General features: G+C 43.5%; 1 long non-coding RNA gene across 1 annotated transcript; it reads left to right on the forward strand.

Annotated features, from left to right (window-relative positions):
• Positions 1–1,807: 1,807 nt before the first annotated feature.
• LOC311426425 lies at positions 1,808–3,482 on the forward strand. The gene is made up of 2 exons (XR_014686742.1): positions 1,808–1,917; positions 2,781–3,482. It is a non-coding gene; the product is annotated as an uncharacterized lncRNA (long non-coding RNA).
• The last annotated feature ends 9,709 nt before the right edge of the window (positions 3,483–13,191 follow it).

Raw genomic sequence — 13,191 nt, forward strand, 5'->3', positions numbered from 1 at the left:
ATGTATCGAAAGGGCAGACTTACATTTGCGCATAGTTCCTTTCCTTTTCAGTCCCTAAGGATAGATTCACATCACATAATATAACTCACTCACTGCAAACACACACAAATATCTTTGTCGGATTTGGTAGCTTCTTGCAGGTAGATGTATAAAGCAGCATCAGCCTAATAATATCCCTATAAAACAGTGCTTCCTTCCTAGGATCCAAAGGGATGAAGGTTGTCAGAAAATCAAAAGATATATCACAGTATGCTTGTAGAAATCCCCTGATTATGTTTCCTCTATAATGCTCTAATTCACTATTTGATCAATTGTAAAAGGGCCAATGCTGTAGTAGGGGAAAAAAAAATGTAGTAGGTTACTAGATGCTTCAGGATGAGTGAAAATCACACTTAAAATGAAATGTAGTAATACAGTAATGAGCTTATCAATACTTCTTTAAGGAATCTGACAGCCCTATAGGAGAGATTCAGTTCTGTGAGCAAAGGTTACAATACAGATATTGCTTATTAAGACTATCGATAGCCTGGTTGACCAATCTAACCAGAGACTGTATAATGTACCTGCTGTTAACAGGCAGGGAGGAGAACTATGAAGAATTTACAGAATTGCCCACATGTAATATTAATAATATTGATTGATTCTAATAATATAGTAAGGTAAAGATGCACTTCTTTGAAATGGTGCATGAAAGAGAGAGAGAGAGGTGGACACCTTTGCTGAGTAGCTTGAATTGGCTGGCAACTCTTTGAAAGCTAACCCAGAGAAAACTGTTTTCTTACCCCTTCCAGGAAGGGCTCTGTTTCTTGTGCCATGTCTCACCAGACCCACACAGAGTCAGGACACCTCCTGCTCCAGGATCGGATCTGTGCCTGGCAGCTGCAGAGAAGCCAGAGGCCTGGAGAAACTCCAGGATCGAACAGGACCAATCCCAGGGAGCTCTTCTTTCAATGCAACAGTGCAGTGAAAGTGCTCTATTTTTATTTTTATTTTATTTATTTTTCACACTTTTAGTAGCATTTAAAAATTGTGTAAAGAAGAGGGTGTAAGTAATAGGTATTCCATGATATGCACGATCTATAACTGATGGGAAAGGATTTTTCAGAGCAGACGGTGACCTGCTCCGAAACCTGTTGAAGTCTCCAGGAAACCCCCACCTTGCCTGCAGCAGGGTTTGTGTTGGGCCCTAAGTTATGGTCAGTTCTTCAAGGTGCTGCTCATTGGGGCAGGAGCTACCTATAACATGCAGTGTGACTGCTGTAAGGTTGTTCCTCCTATAAATCCAGAGATGCAGACTGGCTTGCTTCCAAATTTCCTAACTGCTCCCTCTTCAGCTATAGGCTGCCTTTTCTTAAGTGCCAGTTCAGTCCTGCCATACCATTCAGCTTCAAGTGTCTCATTCCATTTGCCGTATGGTAGTTTCAAGATGGTTTGCATTTCATTATTTCTTCTCTCAGTTTACAGACTGAGTGTTTTTCTTTTGTGAGCATTTAATTGCTTTTAAAAGTGATTTATTTGATCCTATTCCATCTTCAATAATACACGGATGAGGATGTAATTTTTCACCCTCTTTTATAAAGATATAGTGTTATTCAGTTATGCTGTTCTGCGGGTTTTATTCCGTTTTGTGTGTTCTGAAGGAGACTAGTCATTTTTATGCTTGGTTTTCCTTTTTTCTTTTCTTTTCTTTTCTTTTCTTTTCTTTTCTTTTCTTTTCTTTTCTTTTCTTTTCTTTTAACTATAGATTTTTTATTTTTCTTTTAAGAAAAAGAAATCTCATTCAAGATACTGGCAATAAAAGAGAAAAGTAGAAGTGAGGAATGGACAAGGCAACCAACAAAAATCCTCTGGCAAAGTCTTTAAAAGCATACCATTGCTGCATGTTTATTTGCAAGAGTCTGGACCCAGCTGATTTTGGTAACAAAGAAAAAAGTATCTTACAAATGATTTAACTCCAAATTTAGTCATTAACAAAGAAGAAAAAAAAAAAAACAACAAATCAACCCATAGAAACTGTAGGAGGAAGTGCACATAAAGATCTCGCAGGAGATAAGGGTGACATAGTGGTGCTAGGTTTTACATTTTGCTCTCGGCACAGTAAAAAGTTAACACCAAATTAAATAAACAAGCAAGAAAAGCAAGCGTTACTGCTCCTTCTGTATTTTTATTAGTGGCTACCACATCTCAGAGCTGCCCCCTTGAAACTAGTGCCTGGATCTGCAGTTTCAACGGAAGAGCAGTATATGGTGGGTGAGGGTGGGCAGACACAAACCAAGCCAACTCGGTTCTAATCAGGGCTGGGATAGTTACTCTCTGATAGAGTCATTTAAGCTTGGTGCCTTCAGGCCTGATCCGAAACCTGTTGAATCAATGGGAAGATTCCCATTGGCTCCAGCGAGCTATTCATCTGTCATTTCCTCATCTGCAATATTAGGCCGGTTGGATTTTCTCAGGAGGGAGGAGTTAATGGCAGAAATTTTACATTTATTTTCTGTCAGGAAAGGTTTACGTGCGTCTCTGATGACAGGTGTGTTGCATCAGAGCTTCTTTCAGCATAGAGCAGGAAAACGTACTTGCAAAAAAACATGTGGTGGGGAGGTGGAAATTAGCTTTACTCATTTTACTTGAAAATACATATTTATCCCTGCTTTGCCAAGAAAGAGTCAATGGCAATTTTGCCAGTTTTCTTTGTGTGAGTAGGATTCAGCCTTTGTAATTTCTCTGTCTACAGGAATATCATCATTCACTGATTCAGGATCTTGATTTTTTTTTTCTTTTAGTGAATCACATATATACTCTTCATTGTTACGGCAACTGAGGGAGCTGCAAGGCTCAAGGATCTGATGAAAAGCTGCATCCCACCTTTCTTCTCTAAGGGCCTGATCCAAATCTATTGTTCACAATACAGTTTGGATCAAGCCGAAGGGATATATCTTCCTTGGGTCAGTAAAAAAAGCAAATTCCCTACAGACAAGTGTGCTCTTGCCCTCGGTATGGGCAGAAGGAATTGTCAGTTGTCGTCCGTTTACCGAGGACCAACCCAACACTCTGCAAAGTCGATAGTTAGACTGTGACCCAGCCTCTCGAACAACAGACAGACACCGCATAAATCCTTAAGCAGGGGACGTGAGTGTCCCTGGTTTTGGCAGAGGAAATTAGTCCAGAAGGGGGTTTTCACTGCTGCTACTCAAGGAACAACTTATTGTGGGGGATAAACAAGATTCCAGTGACCTCAGGTACCCAGTCACAACAAAATTCATTTAGAAACCTTTTCATTTAAATGGGGGATTTCAGATTATCTCCCACAGAGATGATCTGGCCACTGACAAGCAAATAAATCAAACTTCTTTTTTTTTTTTTTTTAATTTCAGTTGTAGTTTTAGCTAGTTCATCAATAGCAACGTATGTGGTATTTTGTGTTTCCATCGCATCTGTGCTTACGTTTTTTCATGAAATAAATGGAAGAGCTGGAGTGTGCATGTGTATCTGTGTATGTACAGTTGATTATCTACCCCCAAGTCTATTTGAAATTATCACAGTCAATGATATTCTGTCAAAGGTGGAGAGGAAGCATGTATGCAGGGTGAGTGTGATGCTGTTTGCCTGAAATCCAACAAAGTTTCAGTATCAAAGGCCTGGGGGAAGCAGGGAAAGTATTTGTTTTTTAAAAATTATTCATATAATATAATATAATATAATATAATATAATATAATATATATTTATATATTTATTCAGCTTTACTGACAGTGTTTGCAGATGGGGAAGAAAAAAATTAAAATTGAAGAAGGGATGTTGGGTTCTTGTTTGGAGGGGAACGTGTGTTATATTAGCCTCAATCTGTTCTCCCATATAATGGCTGCTTTGTGCTGTTAAATGATCATTTGTTACTGACCTGCTCATTGAAAAAGGCCAGAGAGGTGCTGATAGAATTAGATTTTACAAGTTTATTCGTAAAAGGAGCTGCACAGTAGGTGTGTTATTCCCCTGTCCTCTCCCTTACATTGATCCAGGGACTCCTGGCAGCAGCTTCCTAACTCACAAATAGCCAAGCTACCAGCCAGCCCAGTGACCCTGCTCTGTGCTCTCAGGCAGGCAGAAGCCATTGGTGGGAATGCCGGGAGAGCCACTCGCTCCCCAGGTGCTCTTCTCCATCCCCAGCCCCCACGTTTGCTGTGCCTGGTCTCTCGCTGGCTGGGTTTGGACACAGGACCTGCTCCTCATCCTTCCTCCTCCCTTGCCCAGTTTCCTCCCTGGGCAAAGGTTGCATGTCCAGGCATGGGTGTATGGACCACAGACTCAGCATCACACCCAGGGACAGGTTCCTTCCCCAGGCACAACTCTCCATGTGCCTGCTTCCCCTAACGTCCTATCTGCTCTCACGAGCTGTTCATTTCCCACAACCAGCCTCTGCCAGTGCAGGACTGTTTGCCTGCCTCTCAACCACTTTGGTTACACTCCTGTTCCCTTCATTCAGCTCTGCACAAACTACATCTCTCCTCTCCTCTCCAAGCTTTTCCTTAAACAGGGCTGGGGAAAAGGCAGCTACACTGACCCTACCAACATTAAAAAAGCCATGAGTAGTAGCCGAAAGATTCACAAAGTATACATGCACATGTAGATAAACTAATATATATATCTGTATGTAAACAATTGAAAAAGCAGAGAGAAAAGCTTTCTTTCTTTTAAGGTTAAAAGCTTAATGACATCTTTCAAAAAAAAAAACAAAAAAACAAAACAAAACAAAAACACAATGTGCAGTAGTTCTACAATTTCACCAAAGCAATTTCACCTTTTTTTTAAAAAAAACTTTTCTTGTTTCATTAAATCAGCAGCAGATTTCTCACATCTGAACAAAAATCCAGCATACATTTTCCTTTGAATTCTTAAAATCATGAGCTTATTCTTAACTATTCTTGGAAGCCCCTTCTGGGACTACAGTTCAGCTTCTTGGAGAAATATTTTCCCTGCTTTTTTGAAACATAGCTACCCATCAGCTCCAGGACCCTTCTCTAGCAGCCCAGCACTAAAGCAAGAAGGCAAAATACATGTAAGTCTTTGGTGTAGTGCTGCACCAGTCTGCTTCATTCAGAGGTGGGTAGGAGGGGATTAGGACCCTATTTCTAGTCCGGACCATCTTCCTTGTCCTGCAAGATCCTGTTTCTAGACCTTGCTCTTCCTCAGTTTGCTATGTGTAAAGAAGAATTTATGATATCCAGCTTTGCAAAGAGCATTCTTTGTATTTAAGGTATAAGTCATGCTGTAGCTTTAGCAGTGATGGTCTGTTATAAATGAGACAACATTTGTAAGGGGAGGTAATCTTTTGTATTAGTCCAGCTGATATAGCTGGAAAAAAAAAAACAACAACAGACAGACTTCCTTGTGTGCTTGAAGGCTTGTCTATTTTTTTCCAACTATATCAGTTGATCCAATAAAAGATATTACCTCTCCTGACAAGCTTTGTCTCATCTGAGGTGTAAAGCATGTACGCTGATTATTTAGGCCTGTTCTGTGGCGGTGTGGAGGGGTTAGACATTTCCTCACCTATTAGGCCAGGGTAAGAGCAGCCCAGGCTGGTGTCCCCCTCATCCCCTCTGTGCCCAGTGATGGTGGCCATCTCATGGGTGCTCGGAGGCATGGAGAAACTCCGGCAGCCTCTGTTTTCTGATCCTGGAGATGTCCTTCCTTTTTCGCTGTTCTGCTCCCTTGCGAAGTGCCGCATACCCTCTCCTCACCCCTGCTACTGTGATTTATTTAAAAAATTGCTGTGTGTGTGTGCGAGTGCGTGTGTGGGCAACCACACAAACACCAGCTGAGCAATCTGATGAGCATTTTCTAATGTATTTAGCAAGTAATAATGCAAACCACAGGCAAAAAGTACAGCAAGGAGTGCAGGTAAAATATTTAAGCTAGGAAAGTCCTAGGAAGGAAAGGATTTTTCCTTCAGCTGCTAATAAATCGCAGTCCCCTGCATGGCTGGGGAAGTATTTTGGTAGTGTTTTTGGTTTTGTTTGATTTTTTAAAGCACAGATGAAAATCCCGAGCAGCTGAAAAGAATCCTGAAGCAGGTAGCAGGTTTTCAGATGTGGCAAAATCCTACTGCAAGGCAGCAGTAGTCAGAAGATGTATACCCCTCACCCTGTCACATAGAGGTGGTGCTGTTTTCCCCGCAAGTTCACATTTCTCTTAATGGTCCCTGTATGATCCCAGTCATCCATCCCGTACGCTTTCCCTGTCTGTCTGTCCCTCTCCAAATACCACACTTTCCCCAGCTCCCTCTCATCATCTCTCTGTTTATCAGAGCTAGACAGGTGTGTGTGTGTGCATTTGCAACCCTGTGCAGGTACATAGATGTGCATATCTGGCTGCTCATTGATAAATAATACATGTACTAAGCCACATCTGCCTCCTTCCTATGTGCACTAGGGTTGTATTTACGCCCTCCAGCCTTTATTTATTCTGACCGGGGACACTCAGATGTAGAACATTTTGCAGGGAGTTATGGTTTATGATGTTACCTCTCCCTTCTATTATTCATTCTCTCTGATTTTTATCTAATCTCTGTCTGATTGTCCTGGTGCAGCTTAAGATACAAACTGAATTTTTATTACATCATCATTATAGTCTCCAGCTAATCAGCATCTGGGTGCATTACCATTCCCCCTTTGGCTTTTCATCCATGTTCATAAATAATAAGAATAATTATTGGGGCCTTTTTGTGCACACGTGTGTGTTTGCTTGTGTATGTTGGTATCAGGCAGGGAGTCACAGCTGCACTTTTTCATTTCAGCCAGCTTGTTTTAGCAACATTGGACCCAGCTTTGTGAAGATTGTCTTGACTATTGCCCAGATTAATTTCCTGGTACCTAATGCTTAAATCATGGAAACGATTAAAGCGGATGAATCCGTCCACATCTCACAGATATGAGACTGGCTTCCTGGTGGCTCAGGGTGAGATCCACATCTGATACACAAACCGTAACCCTCATGTCCAAGCCCGCAGTGCCAGGATTTGTCCTTTCTGAGCTGCCTGAGACTGATCATGAACCCTGTGCCAGAGTTCAATCAGATATGACAAAGTCTTCAATAAAAAGACACACATGCTCGTGGGAAAATTCTAGAGCGATGCACTACGTATCAGCCAGCCCATTGGGAAGGGCCTGAATCTCGTCCAGATGAAATGTAGTTATGGTATAGAGCCGTCCATCCTGCAAAGCATGTGCTTAATTCATATTGTGGAAAGCCTCCCAGAAAGCAATAAGTTCCTAAAGTTGAACAGGTGCTTAAATGCTTTGCTGGATCCATGGAAATCTGTAGTTCAGATGAAATAATTAAGTGTAGGGGTGTTACGGGAGCCAAGTGCAAAGCATAATTCTGTGACTCAGAAATAACATTCCTTCAGAACTGGGGCAGAACATGGAAATCATGAAAGAAACACCACGTACCTAGAACACCTTGCAGCATGAATGAGGATAAGACTCTTCCAATAATTTTAAATATTTCCTTCCTGATTTTTTCTAGGGAGACATTCTGATTAGAGTTGATCTGGGAATAGGATTTGCTCTCAGCAAAGAGAAACAGAATGTTTTCAGATCTCACCTTCACTTTTTTTTTTTTTTTTTATACCAAACTCTTTCCCCTGGTCCTTCCAGCTTCACTGCCTGTTTTGACAAACAGCTCATTTAGCAGATGAGAAAAAGGAAGAGGGAAACAAGAATGCTTTTTGTTCATCACTAAGCTTCTTTTCATTGCTGTTTATCAAAGTCCTCTCACCCCTCATCACTGCCCTTCTGGCTCATCTCCCCCAGTCCAGTGGCTGAATCCCTTGGGCAGGTAGGAAACCAGTGTTGTTCCTGGCTAAAAATCTACCTTGAAGGATGAAGAGCATGCCCTGTTTGTAACTGGAAGGCATGAAAAAGAACACATCACTTATCTGAATTTGCTGTTCATCCAAGCACTATTTATGGAGATTTACAGTACCTTGCCGGTGCAAAGAGCTCTATTGCATGGTGACCGCCGGAGGATTTTAGGCAGTGGTATTACCTGTGGTATTAAAAATGCATCGGAAGGCACAGGGTGGGAGATTAGTTGGATAGAAAGACCCATGAACAAAGGGTTAATTACATTCAAAGAGACCATCATACGGAGCAGAAGAAACAATAGATTTTTTTTCTTCAAAATTTACTAAATATCTGGAAACACAGTTTAATGAATTTTAATGGGATATTTATGAATCCTATGCATATTGCATCTGCTGACTGTAGGAAGTCAAAATATTGTTGAAAGGGAGGGTATTGCCCTACTTTAGGTTTCACAGTTCAGTATTTAAAAAAATATTCTGCAACAAACATTTTATTCAATATATATTTTTCTCCCTATTTAATTCCCCCCCTTGCAAAGCAGAAAAGACTTTCAGGATCTGTAAGCCCTCAATACCATAGATTATTCTGCTATTATGTAACACGTGCTTTGCATTTATTGAGCCATCTTGTGCCATCAAGATAAAGGAGCCTTTAGTATTTTTTCCAGCTCTGGAGCCATCCATGAGGACGTGGGGATGGATTCTGCTCTCAATTACAGAATCACAGAATCACAGAATTTCTAGGTTGGAAGAGACCTCAAGATCATCGAGTCCAACCTCTGACCTAACGCTAACAATCCCCACTAAACCATATCCCTAAGCTCTACATCTAAACGTCTTTTAAAGACTTCCAGGGATGGTGACTCCACCACTTCCCTGGGCAGCCTGTTCCAATGTCCAACAACCCTTTCGGTAAAGAAGTTCTTCCTAATATCCAACCTAAAACTCCCCTGGCTCAACTTAAGCCCATTCCCCCTCGTCCTGTCACCAGGCACGTGGGAGAACAGACCAACCCCCACCTCACTACAGCCTCCTTTAAGGTATCTGTAGAGAGCAATAAGGTCGCCCCTGAGCCTCCTTTTCTCCAGGCTGAACAAGCCCAGCTCCCTCAGCCGCTCCTCGTAGGACTTGTTCTCCAGGCCCCTCACCAGCTTTGTCGCCCTTCTCTGGACCCGCTCAAGCACCTCGATGTCCTTCTTGTAGCGAGGGGCCCAAAACTGAACACAGTACTCGAGGTGCGGCCTCACCAGAGCCGAGTACAGGGGGAAATTATACCCATATAGGTCTAGAGGAAGGGACGTCCGTGAATTTCTTCCAGGATTACTGCGATATAAATGAGATCAGGATTTGGCCCACTCTAGTAGAAGAAAGAAAAGAGGGAAGGAGCTGGAGTTCTCTCTCTTCCTGTGCAGCGTGCACAGACTGGGATGGGGTCAGATGCCACACCACCTGTTTCGGTGCAGGCTCCAGCAGGGGCAGCAGCAAAGCCAATCTATTTGACTCCAATGCAACACAAACAAGGTATCTGCATGTCAGAGAGAGCGGGTCAGAAACCTTGACTGTAACATCCATATAGTGCTGAGCTGCAGAGAGCCAGCATCTTCTTCCACCTTGAAGTTGGAGGGAAGGTTATTCAGGGCATGTCGTGAGTTTGGCTCAGAGCAGTGGTGTCTGGCTCCTGGCTGTATTTTTATGTCTTCCATCACTATGCTGAGGTTGCTCATTGCCTTGGTAACTCAATTTTTTCCTGTCTCTCATTCTCGAAATGCCGGGCACCCTCTCAGGCAGCTGATAGTGTAAAGCTGCCCTAGTTTTCATTAACCTAGGACCCAATCCTCCTTCAGGGAGCAGGGAGAGACACTAAGACCCTCTCAAAAGGTGCCTTGAGGTTCCTTCAAAGTCAGCAGGAACTGGCAGAGCTTAAGGCTTTGCAGCATGGCACTTCAGTCCATCGAAGGAGAAAAGCTGCACTGCTTTGTCTGCACCAGTATGACCAAGGTGACAAAACTTCTCTGCTGGGGGCGTTGTAATACCTGTACAAAAGTGGTTATACCAATGTATAAATATGCACACACATGCAAATAGTAGAAGGAAGGTGAAAGTATGCTGGCATCAGGCACCGTTACATTGGCGTGGCTGCTCTTGCTGGCTGGGGTGTGCAGGATGATGTTTTCCATACCAAGGCAGTGTTACACCAGCTTGGGGCTGCACACCCAGAGAGGATCCCGGGGCAGGAACCAGAGCTTGCTAAGAGCAGAGCCAGCCCCAGGCCTGGGTCTGGAGTGAGACTTCCCAGCCTGAGAGCAACAGGAGGACTTTGCGTCCGGACTTGCGTAAAGCAGAAGGGCAGGTACTGAAATGCAATTCTGCAGGGCTCCCCAGCACGGAGGTGTTGTTGCCTTGTCTCCTCGCCCCTCCCTCATTGTCCTGGTTTCAGTTAGAACAGAATTAATTTTCTTCCTAGTAGCTGGTGGAATGCTGTGTTTTGGCTTAGGATGAGAAGAGTGCTGATAACACCCCGATGTTTTAATTGTTGCAGAGCAGTGCTTATACCAAGCCAAGGACACCTCAGACTTTTGCTCTGTCCTGCCAACAGGCAGGCTGGGGGTGCAGTAAGAGCTGGGAGGGGACAGACCCAGGACAGGTGACCCGAACTAGCCAAAGGGGTATTCCATACCATCTGACGTCATGCTAAACAATATATAGGGGTGGCTAGCCGGGGGGAGGGGGCCGGACTGCTCGGGGTTAAGCTGGGCATCGGTCAGCGGGTGGTGAGCAATTGCATTGTGCATGACTTGTTTGTACATATTATTATTAGTAGTACTATTATCATCATTGTATTATTATTATTATTATTATTTTCCTGTCTTATTAAACTGTCTTTATCTCAACTCACGGGCTTCACTTTCCATTTCTCTCCCCCGTCCCAGAGAGGGAGGGGGGAGGGTGAGCGAACGGCTGCGTGGTATTTAGCTGCCAGCCGGGTTAAACCACGACACTCATCTATTCTCTGCTTCTGAGTAGACAATGCGATGCCTGCTTGAATGGCACAGATAAGTTAGCCATGCAGCTTGGAGCGCCAGCCCTAAGCCACCTTGCCTCCCTTTGATCTGAAATCAAAACAAAAGACTCCGGCATCAAAACGAGCCTTTGCCAGGTAACAGTCACTTTGTGCGCGTTGCCTTAATTCGGCTGCGAGGAGCTCTTGTCTCTTTGTATCATGCCCAGATCTGTGCTCATCTTAATACTTTATCAATGTGCCAGAAGGCTCCTTCTGCCATGGGTACAGCTAGCTGTGCAGAAGCTGTCAAGCTGTCAGCATTTTTAAGTAAAGCTTTAAACAATACTTCTGGTGGCAGCAAACGGTTATTTCCTTGCCCCTTGCCCCCCCCCTCCAATTCCTCCCTCTTCCCCTTCCTCACCAAGCCCAGATGCTGAAGACTTTATTTTTATGTCAGCTTCGTGCTCACATTACACGACCCAAATGTTTTCCTTTTTTTTTTTTTTTTTTTTTTTTCCTTGATGAGAGTCGTTCTCTTTTGAAGGGGTGGAGAAGCATAATTCAGGTGTGCTGGTGGGATTTGCCCAGACAAGCTGCCCACCTCACTTGGGTCTTGCCACAAGGATGGCCTGTGATTTCCAGACCTACACAGATGTTCAGTGCTCTGTCATGGGTCATGGGGTTGTCAGGTTGTCAAGAGCTGAGAGTTAGGACAGCTGCCTTTTTTTTTTTTTTTTTTTTTTTATCCTTGCTCAGCTGCTGGTTTACTCCGCAGAGGCTGAGCAAGTCATTTCCAGAGAAAAATTAAAGCTGGCTGTCACTTTTTTTTACCGCCTACTTAGTTTGTATGTAAATGATGTGGGGGTAGGGGTCCCCACTGCAATTAGTATTTCAAGCTGGACACTGTAAATTAGGGATTAATTTCAAAAATTCAGATATTTAACAAGTCATTGTGGTTCTTGTCCTTGCTCTACAAAATAGGATAAACAATCCTTCCCCATGAAGAACTCTGAGGTTTTCCAGAAAGTTAACAGATTGACATTCGCAGGAAGTATCAGGGGTCGGACCTTGCTGGAGTCACACACACCATGTTAACAGATATTTCCTAACAGGCAGAGCTTTGCCAGATTCTTGCTCAAGGGAACCCAGCCTGTTTTGGTGAATAATAATCAAGCCACCCTAGTTTTGTTGGCTTTTTTTCCCTTCTTTTTCTTCACTTCCAGTGAAGGATAGTTACTGAGGCACCAGTACCTGCGAACAAAATTTGCTCCTTAGATGTCTCCTCCATCCCTGACCCTCTTCTAATAAATCAGCTCAGATCTGATATAGGCAGGACTAAGGTCAGCCTGGCTTGACTCTCACTGTCTCGTCCACACGCCAGATACAATGCTGCCACGTTGTGGCTCCTTCCTATCTGTTCTGCCGCATGCACTCGCTTGGCGCTTGGATCCTGCAAGCGAGCATCCTGGCTTTCCCTCCAGGGAAGGCACACAGCTCCACGCCACACCATTGGGGATGCCACCCAGCCCCACTTGCCTCCACACCAGGCAGATGCCAGAAGAGACCCCTTTGCCATAAATTGTCATGAATTACAAATTGCTTGCCTGCTCCCATAGTTTGTTTCACCTGGCTGCTGGTGCTTCGCACAAAGACGCTCCGAGTTGGAAGGGAGGGTGTAGGGATGCCAAACCAGTTCTCTGATAGGCATTGCCTGCTTGATATTTCCCACCCCTGTCAAGATCTGTATAGAGGTGGCTGATCCTTCTGGCTCAAGGAAAATGTACTTATGGAAATATGGGCATGATCATGCTGTTCTTTTCCTCAAACTGGCTTCTCTTTATTGGCTGTCAAGTTCTCAGTTCTCTTTATTTTTTCTCTCATTGCTTTTTTCTTTATTTCCTTTCCTCCTTTGGGAAAAAGAAAAATACACACACAAAAACACAGCAGGGCAGGAAATTAAACCTTTCCACAAAGATGCTTTGAAAAGATGTTGGCTGTTCACTCATTTATTTTGCACTGATTATTTTTATAATGGAAAAAGGTAGGAGTGAGAGAGAAGGATGAGACAGACAAGGCAACTGAGCAGAGGGAAGAAAGTCCTGTAATTTATTTGGGGAATTCAATCGTTGGTTGTTGCTGGTTTTTCTACACACACATGAGAAAACTAGAAGAGCTTTAAACCCATCAGCAACACTCACATGAATTAAACGCCAGGTGGAACTGCTCCCATTTTCCTGGATATGAGAAGGATAATGGCCTCCTCCTGGCATCATTCTCCCCATTTCATCCTGGCTAAGCAACACCACGAAGCATCCGAAAGCTCCTTTTAAT

This window comes from Aythya ferina (assembly GCF_964211825.1).
Source record: "Aythya ferina genome assembly, chromosome: W".
NCBI lineage: Eukaryota > Metazoa > Chordata > Aves > Anseriformes > Anatidae > Aythya > Aythya ferina.